The sequence below is a fragment of the Oncorhynchus masou genome, chromosome 1, assembly GCF_036934945.1.
Source record: "Oncorhynchus masou masou isolate Uvic2021 chromosome 1, UVic_Omas_1.1, whole genome shotgun sequence".
Lineage (NCBI taxonomy): Eukaryota > Metazoa > Chordata > Actinopteri > Salmoniformes > Salmonidae > Oncorhynchus > Oncorhynchus masou.
Window position 1 is genome coordinate 76,446,101 of NC_088212.1, and position 14,490 is coordinate 76,460,590.

Here is a 14,490-nt window from a genome sequence, read left to right on the forward strand (position 1 = left end):
ACGAGTTGGAACCAGTGTTTTTTAGGGTCAAACTCGCCAAATAAATGGACATTTTGAAGATATAACAACGGAATTAAATCAAACAAAAGGACTATTTGATGTTTGTGGGACATATTGGAGTGCAAACAGAAGAAGCTATTCAAAGTTAAGGCATGAATTATATCTTTATTTCTGAGTTTTGTGTCGCGCCTGGTGTTTGTTTGATGGGGTGCTGTCCTCAGATAATAGCATGGTTTGCTTTCGCCGTAAAGCCTTTTTGAAATCTGACACAGTGGCTGGATTAACAAGAAGTAAAGCTTTAATTTGGTGTATAGCACTAGTGATTGTATGAAAGTTAAATATTTCTAATCATTTAATTTTAATTTGGCGCTCTGCCATTTCACCGGATGTTGTCAAATCGATCCCGTTAACGGGATTTGATCCCTAAGAAGTTTAAGCACGCTAGGTTTGTCTATTGTTGTGACTTTGATGATCAGATTTGATGTAACCCAGGTAATTCCAAAGGGTTCATATACTTTTTCTTGCCACTGTACATTTGTGTTATGTAACCATCTCTAGTATGTGTAACTACAAAAAAAGGTAATTGGGGAATCATGAATTTCGCTTGATATGAACCTTAAGGAAATTGCTTGTGCATTCTGAAAGATTCCCTGCTACTAGCTAGACTAACTTATCAAAAACATCAATGAATGATCAATTCCCCCAAGAATGCTAAATTTTTAAGACCAAGAACGCTATCAGGTCAAGACGAGCTGTGTGTCTGACAAATGGAAATTCCTCCTGAGACGCAAATGTTGTACCTTCTATTTGGCCTAGATTTGCGCAGTCCATGGGTAAGTCAAAGGGGAAAAATAGCCTTGTAACATCTTGTACTAAGCCTGACCTGAAAGTGAATGACAGCTCTAGCCTTTGATTTCCAATAGCTGGAATGATGCCCAGACACACATGAAGTAGGATTTATTGTTCAAAAAGGTAGAAGTATAAGCTGTTTAGGAATAGGCCTAATTCATCTGTATTGGTGTCAGGAAACTGTTAATATCCTAGGAAGGGATGTTGTTGACACTTACTCTGCCTATGTATAACCTAGGACTTCTCTTTCAGACATTTTGAAAGTTGTTATTGGCACTGCCACTGTCAGAGCCTAGGCAATGTTGCTGTGGCATGCATGAGGCCTATTCCTCAATGTGATTTTTCTGCCAATAAACAGAATAGCCACAAATATACAGTACCAGGTATAGGACATGCCTAACATTAATTATCTACAAATATGAAGCACAGATTATGTATGGAAATCATTCTCCTGACAAAAAAATACTATTGCAGTTAAATTTGATGTAGTCGACTTAGCCTACTATATGGGAATAGAGCAAGAATGAATTGTTTGGTCTCGAGATAAATCTCATTTAGGGTTAGCACTGATTAGAGGGCACAGAGATTTAAATATGTCATTGAGAAATACAGGATGAGGCAAGTGAGGATAACTTGCACTTGTATGGCTTCATTTCTGACCCAGAAGCCCCAGCCTTCACATGTCTGAAAGACATTGGAAGTTGAAGGATCGTCAGACCCTCAACCTAGCTGATTGGAGGGACTAGATGGAACGAATCATCTATCAAGCTATTTCAGATCTGTGAACACCCAAGGGGAAGGGAATGTGGTTTGAAATGGGACCTGGTTACTGTCTTTCTAGGGGTCGTTTTCAAGAGGTTCAAACCTGGGTAGCATTAGGTGTTCCTTCCTGCTACACCTGTTTTTCTGACATTCTTGAGAGTGCTGCTTCCCTCAGGATCTAGGAATTTATCTGAGAAACTAGCCCTCAGGGGCCACCAATCAGACATTCCAGTGAAAAATTGCAAAACAAGTCCTGCCACTTTTGCTAAAAGCTGCCATCAAACTAAACACAGAAACCTCTTCATGCTTACCTTACATTGTAGTGGTAGTCTATATTTCATCGCCAGAATTAAGTGAAAACAAAAAACCATGGAACACTAGAATCATTCCTGTTCATCTGGGATTCATTACACCCCCCTCCCCCATCAAAGATTCCATTGTGACATTCTAAACTCTGATGAGAGTCTGAGAGAACAGCATATTCTAAGCATTGCAGCATGAGCAACACTAGAATGCTTTGTTAATGGAAATTTCACTCTGGTTCGTCCAGTTGAAAGAATAGACAAAGCAATGAGACAAAAGGCAAAAATAGATATCTTGTGACTATAGGGTCATGGGCTGACTCGCTCACACGTAACAGGAAACAAAATTAAAAAGGGATCTGCTGATCAATACATTAGTTACACTGACAACAAAAACTAACAACTGGTCCATGGTCTGGGACAGGGCTAGTCAGGAGTTGGATTAGTGGTCAGGGAGTGTACACAGACATCTGCAGAGCAATGCATTTCTTTCCATAGCAACAGAGCTGTGACATAAATCAACAGGGATATCTGCGATAAGAGGGTTTATCTATGTCAAACATGATGCAACAAACCAGAGCTTCTCAGTAAGTGTTTGAAAGATGCAGTCTGACAAAGTCCTCTCTCTACAGGCAAACAAATCCAGGTGACTATTACGCCAATTGCCAAAACCTGCATAAAGAAAACAAGTGCATTTTCACCCGTTTCACCAGTAGTGTTTCCGCCAAACTGACTTGATGCAGATAAAAATCAGCGCATGGTGACATTTCACATATAGTGCATTCGGAAAGTATTCAGACCCCTTCACTTTTTTCACATTTTGTTACGTTACAGCCTTAATCTAAAATTGATTGAATAAAATTTTAAAAACTCAGCAATGACAAAGCAAAAACAGGTTTAGATTTGTTTGCAAATGTATTAACCTCTTGAAACTCTGGGGGCGCTATTTCATTTTTGGATGAAAAACGTTCCTGTTTTAAACCAGATATTTTGTCACAAAAAGATGCTCGACTATGCATATAATTGATAGCTTTGGAAAGAAAACACTGAATTTTCCAGAACAGGAGCTACAGGCAAAACCAAGATGAAACGGCAACCAGGAAATGAGCAGGATTTTTGAGGCTCTGTTTTCCGTTGTCTCCTTATATGGCTGTGAATGCGACAGGAATGAGCCTGCCCTATCTATCGTTTCCCCAAGGTGTCTGCAGCATTGTGACGTATTTGTAGGCATATCATTGGAAGATTGACCATAAGAGACTACATTTGCCAGGTGTCCGCCCGGTGTCCTCCGTCGAAATTGGTGCGTCATTTTCAGCTGCTGGTATTTTTCCATGGGATTCTGAGACGAAAGCAGGCTTCCACGAACGGCATATCAATGAAGAGATATGTGAAAAAACACCTTGAGGATTGATTCTAAACAACGTTTGCCATGTTTCGGTCGATATTATGGAGTTAATTTGGAAAAAGTTTGACGTTTTGGTGACTGAATTGTCGGTTCGTTTCGGTAGCCAAATGTGATGTACAAAACGGAGCGATTTCTCCTACACAAAGATTCTTTCAAGAAAAACTGAACATTTGCTATGTAACTGAGAGTCTCCTCATTGAAAACATCCGAAGTTCTTCAAAGGTAAATGATTTTATTTATTTGGTTATCTGGTTTTTGTGAAAATGTTGCGTGCTAAATGCTACGCAAAATGCTAAGCTAGCTTGCAATACTCTTACACAAATGCTTGATTTGCTATGGTTCAAAAGCATATTTTGAAAATCTGAGATGACAGTGTTGTTAAGAAAAGGCTAAGCTTGAGAGCAGGCATATTACTTTCATTTCATTTGCGATTTTCAGAAATCGTCAACGTTGCGTTATGCTAATGAGCCTGAGGCTGTATTCACGATCCCGGATACGGGATGGGTAGTATCAAGAAGTTAAAACAGAAATACCTTACTTACATAATTACTCAGACACTTTGCTACAAGACTCAAAATTAAGCTCAGGTGCATCCAGTTTCAATTGATCATCCTTGAGATGTTTTTACAACTTGGGAGTCCATCTGTGGTAAATTCAATTGATTGGACATGATTTGGAAAAGGCACACACCTGTCTATATAAAAATGGTCCCACAGCTGACAGTGCATGTCAGAGCAAAAACCAAGCCATGTGGTTGAAGAAATTGTCCATAGAGCGCCGAGACAGGATTGTGTCGAGGCACAGATTTGAGGAAGGGTACCAAAACATTTCTGCAGCATTGAAGGTCCCCAAGAACACCGTGGCCTCCATTCTTAAATGGAAGAAGTTTGGAACCACCAAGACTCTTCCTAGAGCTGGCCGCCCGGCCAAACTGAGCAATCAGGGGAGCAGGGCCTTGGTCAAGGAGGTGACCAAGAACCCAATTGTCACTGACAGAGCTCCAGAGTTCCTCTGTGGAGATGGGAGAACCTTCCAGAAGGACAACCATCTCTGCAGCACTCCACCAATCAGGCCTTTATGGTAGAGTGGCCAGACGGAAGCCACACCTCAGTAAATGGCATATGACAGCCCGCTTGGAGTTTGCCAAAAGGCAACTAAAGGACTCAGACCATGAGAAACTAGATCTGGTCTGATGAAACCAAAATTAAACTCTTTGGCCTGAATGCCAAACGTCACATCTGAAGGAAGCCTGGCACCATCCCTACAGTGAAGCATGGTGGTGGCACCATTATGCTGTGGGGATGTTTTCAGCGGCAAGAACTGAGAGACTAGTCCGGATCGAGGCAAAGACAAACAGAGCAAAGTACTGAGAGAACCTTGATGAAGAGCACTCAGGTTCATCTTCCAACAGGTCAACAACCCTAAGCACAAAGCCAAGACAATGCAGGAGTGGCTTCGGGACAAGTCTCTGAATGTCCTTGAGTTTCCCAGCAAGAGACCGGATCAAACAGCAGACCTGAAAAAATGTAAATAAAAAAAATAAAAACAATTGCTGTGCAGCAACTCTCCCCATCCAACCAAGCAGAGCTTGAGAGGAATGAGAGAAACTCCCCAAATGGAGGTGTGGCAACCTTACAGCATCATGTCACCATGTCAAACAATTGTACCTAACTTTCTTGTTTCCATCACAGCTGTTATGATTATTTTGATTAAATTATACAGAGACGTTACTTGCATAAAAACAAGGTTAAAGTCAAGTCAATCTCCATAGAGGTAGATTTCTTCAAACTGCATACAGTAAAACAAACTACTGTTAAGTAGAGGTCGACCAATTAATCGGAATGGCCGATTAATTACGGCCGATTTCAAGTTTTCATAACAATCGGTAATCGTCATTTTTGGACACTGATTTGGCCATTTAAAAAAAATATATTTTTTTTACACCTTTATTTAGTCTTTATTTAAATAGGCAAATCAGTTAAGAACACATTCTTATTTTCAATGACTGCTTAGGAACGGTGGGATAACTGCCTTGTTCAGGGGCAGAACGACAGATTTTCACCTTGTCAACTCAGGGATTCAATCTTGCCACCTTACAGTTAACTCGTCCAACGCTCTAACCACCTGATTACATTGCACTCCACGAGGAGCCTGCCTGTTACGCGAATGCAGTAAGCCAATGTAAGTTGCGAGCTAGCATTAAACTCATCTTGTAAAAAATAATCATAATCACTAGTTAACTACACATGGTTGATGATATTACAAGTTAATCTCGCGTGTCCTGCGTTGCATATAATCGATGCGGTGCATATTCGTGAAAAAGGACCGTTGTTGCTCCAATGTGTACCTAACCATCAATGCCTTTCTTAAAAATCAATACACAGAAGTATATATTTTTTTAAACAAGCATATTTAGCTAAAAGAAATCCAGGTTAGCAGGCAATATTAACCAGGGGAAATTGTGTCACTTCTTTTGCGTTCATTGCACGCAGAGTTTGTGTATATGCAACAGTTTGGGCCGCCTAGTTTGCCAGAATTGTACATAATTATGACATTACATTGAAGGTTGTGCAAAGTAACAGGAATATTTAGACTCATGGATGCCATCCGTTTGATAAAATACGGAACGGTTCCGTATTTCACTGAAAGAATAAACGTCTTGTTTTCGAGATGATCGTTTCCGGATTCGACCATATTAATGACCTACGGCTCGTATTTCTGTGTGTTATGTTATAATTAAGTCTGATTTGATAGAGCAGTCTGACTGAGTGGTGGTAGGCACCAGCAGGCTCGTAAGCATTCATTCAAACAGCACTTTTGTGCGTTTTGCCAGCAGCTCGTCGCTGTGCTTCAAGCATTGTGCCGTTTATGACTTCAAGCCAATCAACTCCCGAGATTAGGCTGGTGTAACCGATGTGAAATGGCTAGCTAGTTAGCAGGGTGCGCGCTAATAGCATTTCAAACATCACTCGCTCTGTGCCTTGCAGTGGTTGTTCCCCTTGCTCTGCATGGGTAACGCTGCTTCGAGGGTGGCTGTTGTTGTTGTGTTCCTGGTTCAAGCCCAGGTAGGAGCGAGTAGAGGGACGGAAGCTATACTGTTACACTGGCAATACTAAAGTGCCTATAAGAACATCCAATAGCCAAAGGTTAATGAAATACAAATGGTAGAGGGAAATAGTCCTACAATTCCTATAATAACTACAACCTAAAACGTCCTACCTGGGAATATTGAAGACTCATGTTCAAAGGAACCACCAGCTTTCATATGTTCTCATGTTCTGAGCAAGGAACTGAAACGTTAGCACATATTGCACTTTTACTTTCTTCTTCAACACCATGTTTTATATCATTATTTAAACCAAATTTAACATGTTTCATTATTTATTTGAGGCTAAATTAATTTTATTGATTGAATAAGTTCACTCAGTATTGTTGTAATTGTCATTATTACAAAATATATATACAGTGCCTTGCGAAAGTATTCGGCCCCCTTGAACTTTGCGACCTTTTGCCACATTTCAGGCTTCAAACATAAAGATATAAAACTGTATTTTTTTGTGAAGAATCAACAACAAGTGGGACACAATCATGAAGTGGAACGACATTTATTGGATATTTCAAACTTTTTTAACAAATCAAAAACTGAAAAATTGGGCGTGCAAAATTATTCAGCCCCCTTAAGTTAATACTTTGTAGCGCCACCTTTTGCTGCGATTACAGCTGTAAGTCGCTTGGGGTATGTCTCTATCAGTTTTTCACATTGAGAGACTGACATTTTTTCCCATTCCTCCTTGCAAAACAGCTCGAGCTCAGTGAGGTTGGATGGAGAGCATTTGTGAACAGCAGTTTTCAGTTCTTTCCACAGATTCTCGATTGGATTCAGGTCTGGACTTTGACTTGGCCATTCTAACACCTGGATATGTTTATTTTTGAACCATTCCATTGTAGTTTTTGCTTTATGTTTTGGATCGTTGTCTTGTTGGAAGACAAATCTCCGTCCCAGTCTCAGGTCTTTTGCAGACTCCATTAGGTTCTCTTCCAGAATGGTCCTGTATTTGACTCCATCCATCTTCCCATCAATTTTAACCATCTTCCCTGTCCCCGCTGAAGAAAAGCAGGCCCAAACCATGATGCTGCCACCACCATGTTTGACAGTGGGTATGGCGTGTTCAGGGTGATGAGCTGTGTTGCTTTTACGCCAAACAACATTTTGCATTGTTGCTAAAAAGTTCAATTTTGGGTTCATCTGACCAGAGCACCTTCTTCCACATGTTTGGTGTGTCTCCCAGGTGGCTTGTGGCAAACTTTAAACGACACCTTTTATGGATATCTTTAAGAAATGGCTTTCTTCTTGCCACTCTTCCATAAAGGCCAGATTTGTGCAATATACAACTGATTGTTGTCCTATGGACAGAGTCCCGCACCTCAGCTGTAGATCTCTGCAGTTCATCCAGAGTGATCATGGGCCTCTTGGCTGCATCTCTGATCAGTCTTCTCCTTGTATGAGCTGAAAGTTTAGAGGGACAGCCAGGTCTTGGTAGATTTGCAGTGGTCTGATACTCCTTCCATTTCAATATTATCGCTTGCACAGTGCTCCTTGGGATGTTTAAAGCTTGGGAAATCTTTTTGTATCCAAATCCGGCTTTAAACTTCTTCACAACAGTATCTTGGACCTGCCTGGTGTGTTCCTCGTTCTTCATGATGCTCTCTGCGCTTTTAACTGACCTCTGAGACTATCACAGTGCAGGTGCATTTATACGGAGCCTTGATTACACACAGGTGGATTGTATTTATCACCATTAGTCATTTAGGTCAACATTGGATCATTCAGAGATCCTCACTGAACTTCTGGAGAGAGTTTGCTGCACTGAAAGTAAAGGGGCTGAATAATTTTGCACGCCCAATTTTTCAGTTTTTGATTTGTTAAAAAAAGTTTGAAATATCCAATAAATGTCGTTCCACTTCATGATTGTGTCCCACTTGTTGTTGATTCTTCACAAAAAAATAGTTTTATATATTTATGTTTGAAGCCTGAAATGTGGCAAAAGGTCGCAAAGTTCAAGGGGGCCGAATACATTCGCAAGCACTGTATATTTTTATTATTATTTTAAAATCGGCCGAATTAACCGGTATTGGCTTTTTCTGGTCCTCCAATAATCGGTATCGGCGTTGAAAAAATCATAATCGGTCGACCTCTACTGTTAAATAGAATATCTCATCAAGCTTTGGATGACAGCCAATAATGTCTTAAAATGTGACACGCTCAAAGCAAACAGAAACCCAAGGGTAAAGAGGTGGCTGTGACAAATGTGTTGGAAATGTTGGTTTACTACAGAGGAGAGCTGAGACGCACAACAACTGGTCTATACTCAAACTCAGTGACACATTTAGGCTACTAACAGTGTAGGTAGCATATTTAAAAAAATATATATATATATAATCAAAAACAGAGACAGCAGCATTGACAACCTGATTCCACAATGATAAAATGTCCCAAAAATGAGAGATGTTTATATTGGGAAAAACTTCCTTCTTCAGATCACTTGTGGAGCAACAAGATATTTGGTAGAAGGTCACACTTTTCCCCCACCCCTCTCTCCAAACTGCAGCAACCCAAACAGGAAATACATTCCACATGACCACAGAAGGCAGTCATAGCAATAGAAGCTGCCTTTAGCTCAACAACAATACCAAAGACCTCTGTGTTGTAGTAGCACATATGAGGGGATTATTCAAATACTTTAATAAGATAGTCAGTTGAGTTGGACAGTACTGATTGAATGTGTCTTGTGTGTGTAACAGCAACACAAAGGTGGGGAAATAACTGTGAGAACGCTGTTCATGGACTACAGCTCATCGTTTATCAACAAGATAGGGACACTGGGATTGAACCCCTCTACAACTGAATCCTGGACGTCCAGACAGGCCAGCCCCAGGTGGTGAGGGTGTGCAACAACTAGGGTTGGCTCAATTTGCAGATAATCGTGTAACTGACTATTATGGACAATATAACAATTTAACTTTATATTCAAACAGATGAAGTTTAGTCAATAGCAGTTAAGTTTAACATGAAGTGGGTAAAATTGTAATCACTTTACGAGCAAAACCGCACAGTCGGAAGGAGAAGCTTAATTTCCAAAAATCCAGAGCGGTCGAAACCATTCATTTTTTAAATCTGGTGTCACCAAAGCTGTGTTTTATTCATTGCGTATGTCGTAGATCACTTTCAAAGCAGCATTATAAGCTCAAAAAATTTAAAATGACAATTATGATAATGACAGTGTCTAGTTGCATAACAATTACCCAAAATTCCATAATCATCACAGCGCAAGCAACAACACCTCAGAAACGCTGACCCTCAACACGGGGACCCTCGGGGGGTGTTGTGCTTAGTGCCCTCCCTGTTTACCCAAAACTGCGTGGCCACGCACAACTCCAACACCATCATCAAGTTTGCTGACAACACGTGGAAGGTCTGATCACCGGCGGAGATGAGTCAGCCTATAAGAAGGAGATCAGAGACTTAGCAGTGTGGTGTAGAGGTCGACCGATTATGATTTTTCAACAACGATTATTGGATGACCAAAAAAGCTGATTCCGATCAATCGGACGATTTTTTATTTATTTGTAATAATGACAATTACAACAATACTGAATGAACACTTATTTTAACTTCATATAATACATCAATAAAATCAATTTAGCCTCAAATAAATAATGAAACATGTTCAATTTGGTTTAAATAATGCAAAAACAAAGTGTTGGAGAAGTAATTAAAAGTGCAATATGTGCTTTGTAAGAAAGCTAACGTTTCAGTTCCTTGCTCAGAACATGAGAACATATGAAAGGTGGTGGTTCCTTTGAAAATGAGTCTTCAATATTCCCAGGTAAGAAGTTTTAGGTTGTAGTTATTATAGGAATTATAGGACTATTTCCCTCTATACCATTTGTATTTCATTAACCTTTGACTATTGGATGTTCTTATAGGCACTTTATTGCCAGTGTAACAGTATAGCTTCCGTCCCTCTCCTCGCTCCTCCCTGGGCTCGAACCAGCAACACAACGACAACAGCCACCATCGAAGCAGCGTTACCCATGCAGAATAAGGGGAACAACTACTAGAAGGCTCAGAGCGAGTGACATTTGAAACGCTATTAGCGCACGCTAACTAGCTAGACATTTCACTTCGGTTACACCAGCCTCATCTCGGGAGTTGATAGGCTTGAAGTCATAAACAGCACAATGCTTGATGCACAACGAAGAGCTGTTGGCAAAACGCACGAAAGTGCTGTTTGAATGAATGTTTACACGCCTGCTTCTGCCTACCACTGCTCAGTCAGATACTTAGATACTTGCCTGCTTGTGTGCTCAGTCAGATCATATGCAACGCAGGACACGCTAGATAATATCTAGTAATATCATCAACCATGTGTAGTTAACTAGTGATGATGATTGATTGTTTTTTGTAAGATAAGTTTAATGCTAGCTAGCAACTTACCTTGGCTTACTGCATCCGCGTAACAGGCAGTCTCCTTGTGGAGTGCAACGAGAAAGAGGCAAGTTGTTATTGCGTTGGACTAGTTAACTGTAACGTTGCAAGATTGGATCCCCCGAGCTGACAAGGTGATAATCTGTTGTTCTGCCCCTGAACAAGGCAGTTAGCCCACCGTTCCTAGGCCGTTGTTGAAAATAAGAATGTGTTCTTAACTGACCTGCCTAGTTAAATAAAGGTATATGAAAAAATATATATAGAAACAATTTTTTTAAATAAATAAAAATACGCAAATCGGCGCCCAAAAATATCGATTTCCGATTGTTATGAAAACTTGTGTGTAGTGCTACATTTTAATTACTTTGCCATTATTGGCCTATTTATTGCCTTCCCTCCTTACTTCATTCGCACACACTGTACACAGGTTTTTCTATTGTGTTGTTGACTGTACGTTTGTTACACATGGGATAAACTCTGTTGTTTATGTCGCACTGCTTTGCTCCATCTTGCCCAGGTCGCCGTTGTAAATGAGAACTTGTTCTCAACTGGCCTACCTGGTTAAATAAATACATAAAAAGAGGGGAGAGCATGCCCCCATGAACATCGAGGGGGCTGTTGTGGAGCGGGTTGAGAGCTTCAAGTTCCTTGGCGTCCACATCACTAAGGATGGCCCACACAGTCATGAAGAGGGCAAGGCAGCACCCCTTCCCCCTCAGGCTGAAAGGTTTTGGCATGGGCCCTCGGGTCCTTCGACAACGGCACCAACGAGAGCATCTTGACTGGCTGCATCACCACTCTGTATGGCAAATGCACCACCCTTGACCTCAAAGCGCTACAGAGGGTGGTGTGGACAGCCTAGTACATCACTGGAGCCGAGCTTCCTGCCATCTAGGGCCACTATATCAGGAATGCAAAATTGGCAAAGACTCCAGGCAGCCAAGCCACAGACTGTTCACTCTGCTACCTTTGGGCAAATGGTACCGGAGCATCGGTTCAGGCTCCGAGACAGCTTCTACCCTCAGGCCATAAGACTGCTCAATAGCCAACTAATGGTACCTGAACTATATGCACTAACCCTATGCACAAGCACGAACACTACATTGACACTCCCACAAAACCTTCCCCACACACACTTAAACACTCATAATTTGCTGCTCTGTTCTTTACTCTTATTATTATCCATCCTGATGCCTAGTCACTTTACCCTGCCTTCATGTACATATCTACCAAAAATACCTCGTACCCCTCTGCACATTGATCTGGTACTCCCTGTATATACTGTATCGCCATTCGTGTGTATTTTATTCCTATTTATCATTTTATTATTAAACGGCATCGTTGGGAAGGACTCCTAAGCAAGCAAGTATTTCACCGTTTGTCACGTGCCAAATACGATTTGATTCCAGTTTTTCGATACTGTACTACTGGCCTATATCTTTGCAAAATTTGCCAAATTCTCAATCCAACATTACCACCCAAGCAAAAAACTATAACATTCAACAAATCATGCAATACCCAGATCAATGTAGAATATCGAAAACAACGGTGCAGCATTATTGATGTCATCTATCAAGCAAGCTACCAAATGCAAAGGATAGTAAGGGCTTCTCCCGTTCTAAGGATGCAGCAAGCTTGCTCCGGCTGTCCCTCACTGGTTAGCTTGCTATAACACACAAGCAAATGTTGATGAAAGCGAAACATTATGCAACCTAGATATACTAGCACGTCTAAATACCGATAGATCACGAGCGTAAAGTCAGTAGATAACTAACTACAGTAAGCAGATATGAGCTCGGAAGACCAGTTGTGGGAGGTAGATTTTTTTCAAGTAAAGAGGTCGCAAAATTGCCCACCCGGCTCGCGAGTTACACTAGATTTTACCTACTATAAATCGGTGATCCTCTTTCAAATCCAACCAGCTTGGTACTAGTCGGTTGTGTGGTCAGTTCAAGTGAGCCGAGTTATCCACCTTTGAAGCATAGAAAAATGCATAGACGTAGCTTGTAGGCTAGTATTTATGAATCTGATCACTATTTAGCAGGAAGGTGCAACATAATCTCCGCAAGCGCAGTACGCCGGTTTCATCGAAACTCATGCAGACAACACGGGGCACTATGTTGCAAGCTATTAATACGGCCCTTTAACGCCCTAAACTACAACGAAATCGCCTGTCAGGCTCGAGTGGAGATAAAGTTCGGCAACATAGTTACACAAAATACATGAGAATATCACTTTAACAAACGCTATTCGGTTTGGAAAATCATGCTTTATTTTACCTTTATTTAACTAGGCAATTAAGAACAAATTCTTATTTACAATGACCACCTACCCAATGACCGCCTACCCGGGTCTGTCCCTTGAACGGCAGATTTTTACCCTGTCAGCTCGGGGATTCGATCCAGCAACCTTTCGGTTACTGGCCCAACGCTCTAACCACTAGCCCCCATAAGCCACACCCAAAGATCTAACTTTAGCAGCCAAGTAACTAGTAGGCTGTAAATTGTCAGAGTACCGTAGACTATTAGAAGGGTTCCATACCTATTGTAAACATGTTTGCCCCCTCCTTAGACAAGTTTACCTATCTTAGTTACCTAGCGTTAGTTAGCTGGCTATAATTGAAATTGCCTCGCTGGAAGGGCAAACAACATATTTGCAAAAATAATTTCCCAAAACCAATCAATCAAATCACACTAGGTAACGTTAGCTAGTCCACATTTACATTATTTCAGGGATATCTTAAAATAAATACTAAAAGCCAGTTCACTACCAAGCATTCATAGTTTGAATGTCTTAGAACTTCTTGCAACTGATGCTAAATTGTAGGTTTCTGGTTAGTAGCTACTGAACGGCCACATAACTACCAAAGACCACAGCTAACTAGCTAGTTATCGACAACCAATGTAAGCGTTAGCTATCTAGGTACTGTAGCTAGCGCTCTGCGACACGATTTTTTAAAAGCTAGAACACAAAAAACAAACCTAATACAACTGGGACACTAGGGTACTATTCCTTGTTACAACAACTGTTGTTTGTGAAGGGAGTAAATTTGTTAAGAGCTTTCAGATAAAAACGTTTTTAATCAAAGTACAGTTGATAAGCGCATCACTTACCAGCTAGCTAGGCATCCACCCTCTTTGACAGCGAATGAAGTCTGTATACAACGGATGTGACGTTTCTCTATAAAAACCAGAGCGCGTGAGCTAAACTACAAACATCGCTTGATCACACGGATCAGACACACTCAAAACCTCGAATTCGATCTGAAGTGAATGCTAAGATGAAAGCGTCAGATATAAACATATTTTTATAACATAATTACTTCATCACAAAGATTATGTTTTATGTAGATAATATGGCATGACATCAGTTACAAATTCAAGTGTGGAAGAACAATACATTACGCTTTTCATAACTAATTTGATCATTATTTTAATCGATTTAGGTTGTATTTATAAACAATCCCACTGAAACATGTTTTTGTTACAAGAATTGAATTGTCGCACAAGGGTATTTATGTATATTCCATGGAGTTATCCGCCCTCTAGTGGTCTTTTTAAACTGAATAGGTGAAGTATCACTTATCAAACACTAGCGTGCGACAAAGATTCGACACTAACATGTCTCCCACTGGACGAGACGCACTTAGGTGGTCCACACATTGATGCTGTTCTAATAATATA

General features: G+C 40.7%; 1 protein-coding gene across 3 annotated transcripts in view; it reads right to left on the reverse strand.

Moving 5' to 3' along the window:
* Nucleotides 1-13,955, reverse strand: part of LOC135550871 (granule associated Rac and RHOG effector protein 1-like) — a 51,090-nt gene extending 37,135 nt beyond the window's left edge. Inside the window, exon 1 of one of the 3 annotated variants that reach the window (XM_064982061.1) lies at nucleotides 13,921-13,955. The gene's annotated coding sequence lies outside the window, so the exon portion shown is untranslated. Of the gene's footprint in view, nucleotides 1-12,691; nucleotides 12,824-13,920 lie in introns of those variants that run through there. The other 2 variants (XM_064982069.1, XM_064982078.1) reach the window with 2 other exon arrangements.
* Nucleotides 13,956-14,490: the final 535 nt, after the last annotated feature.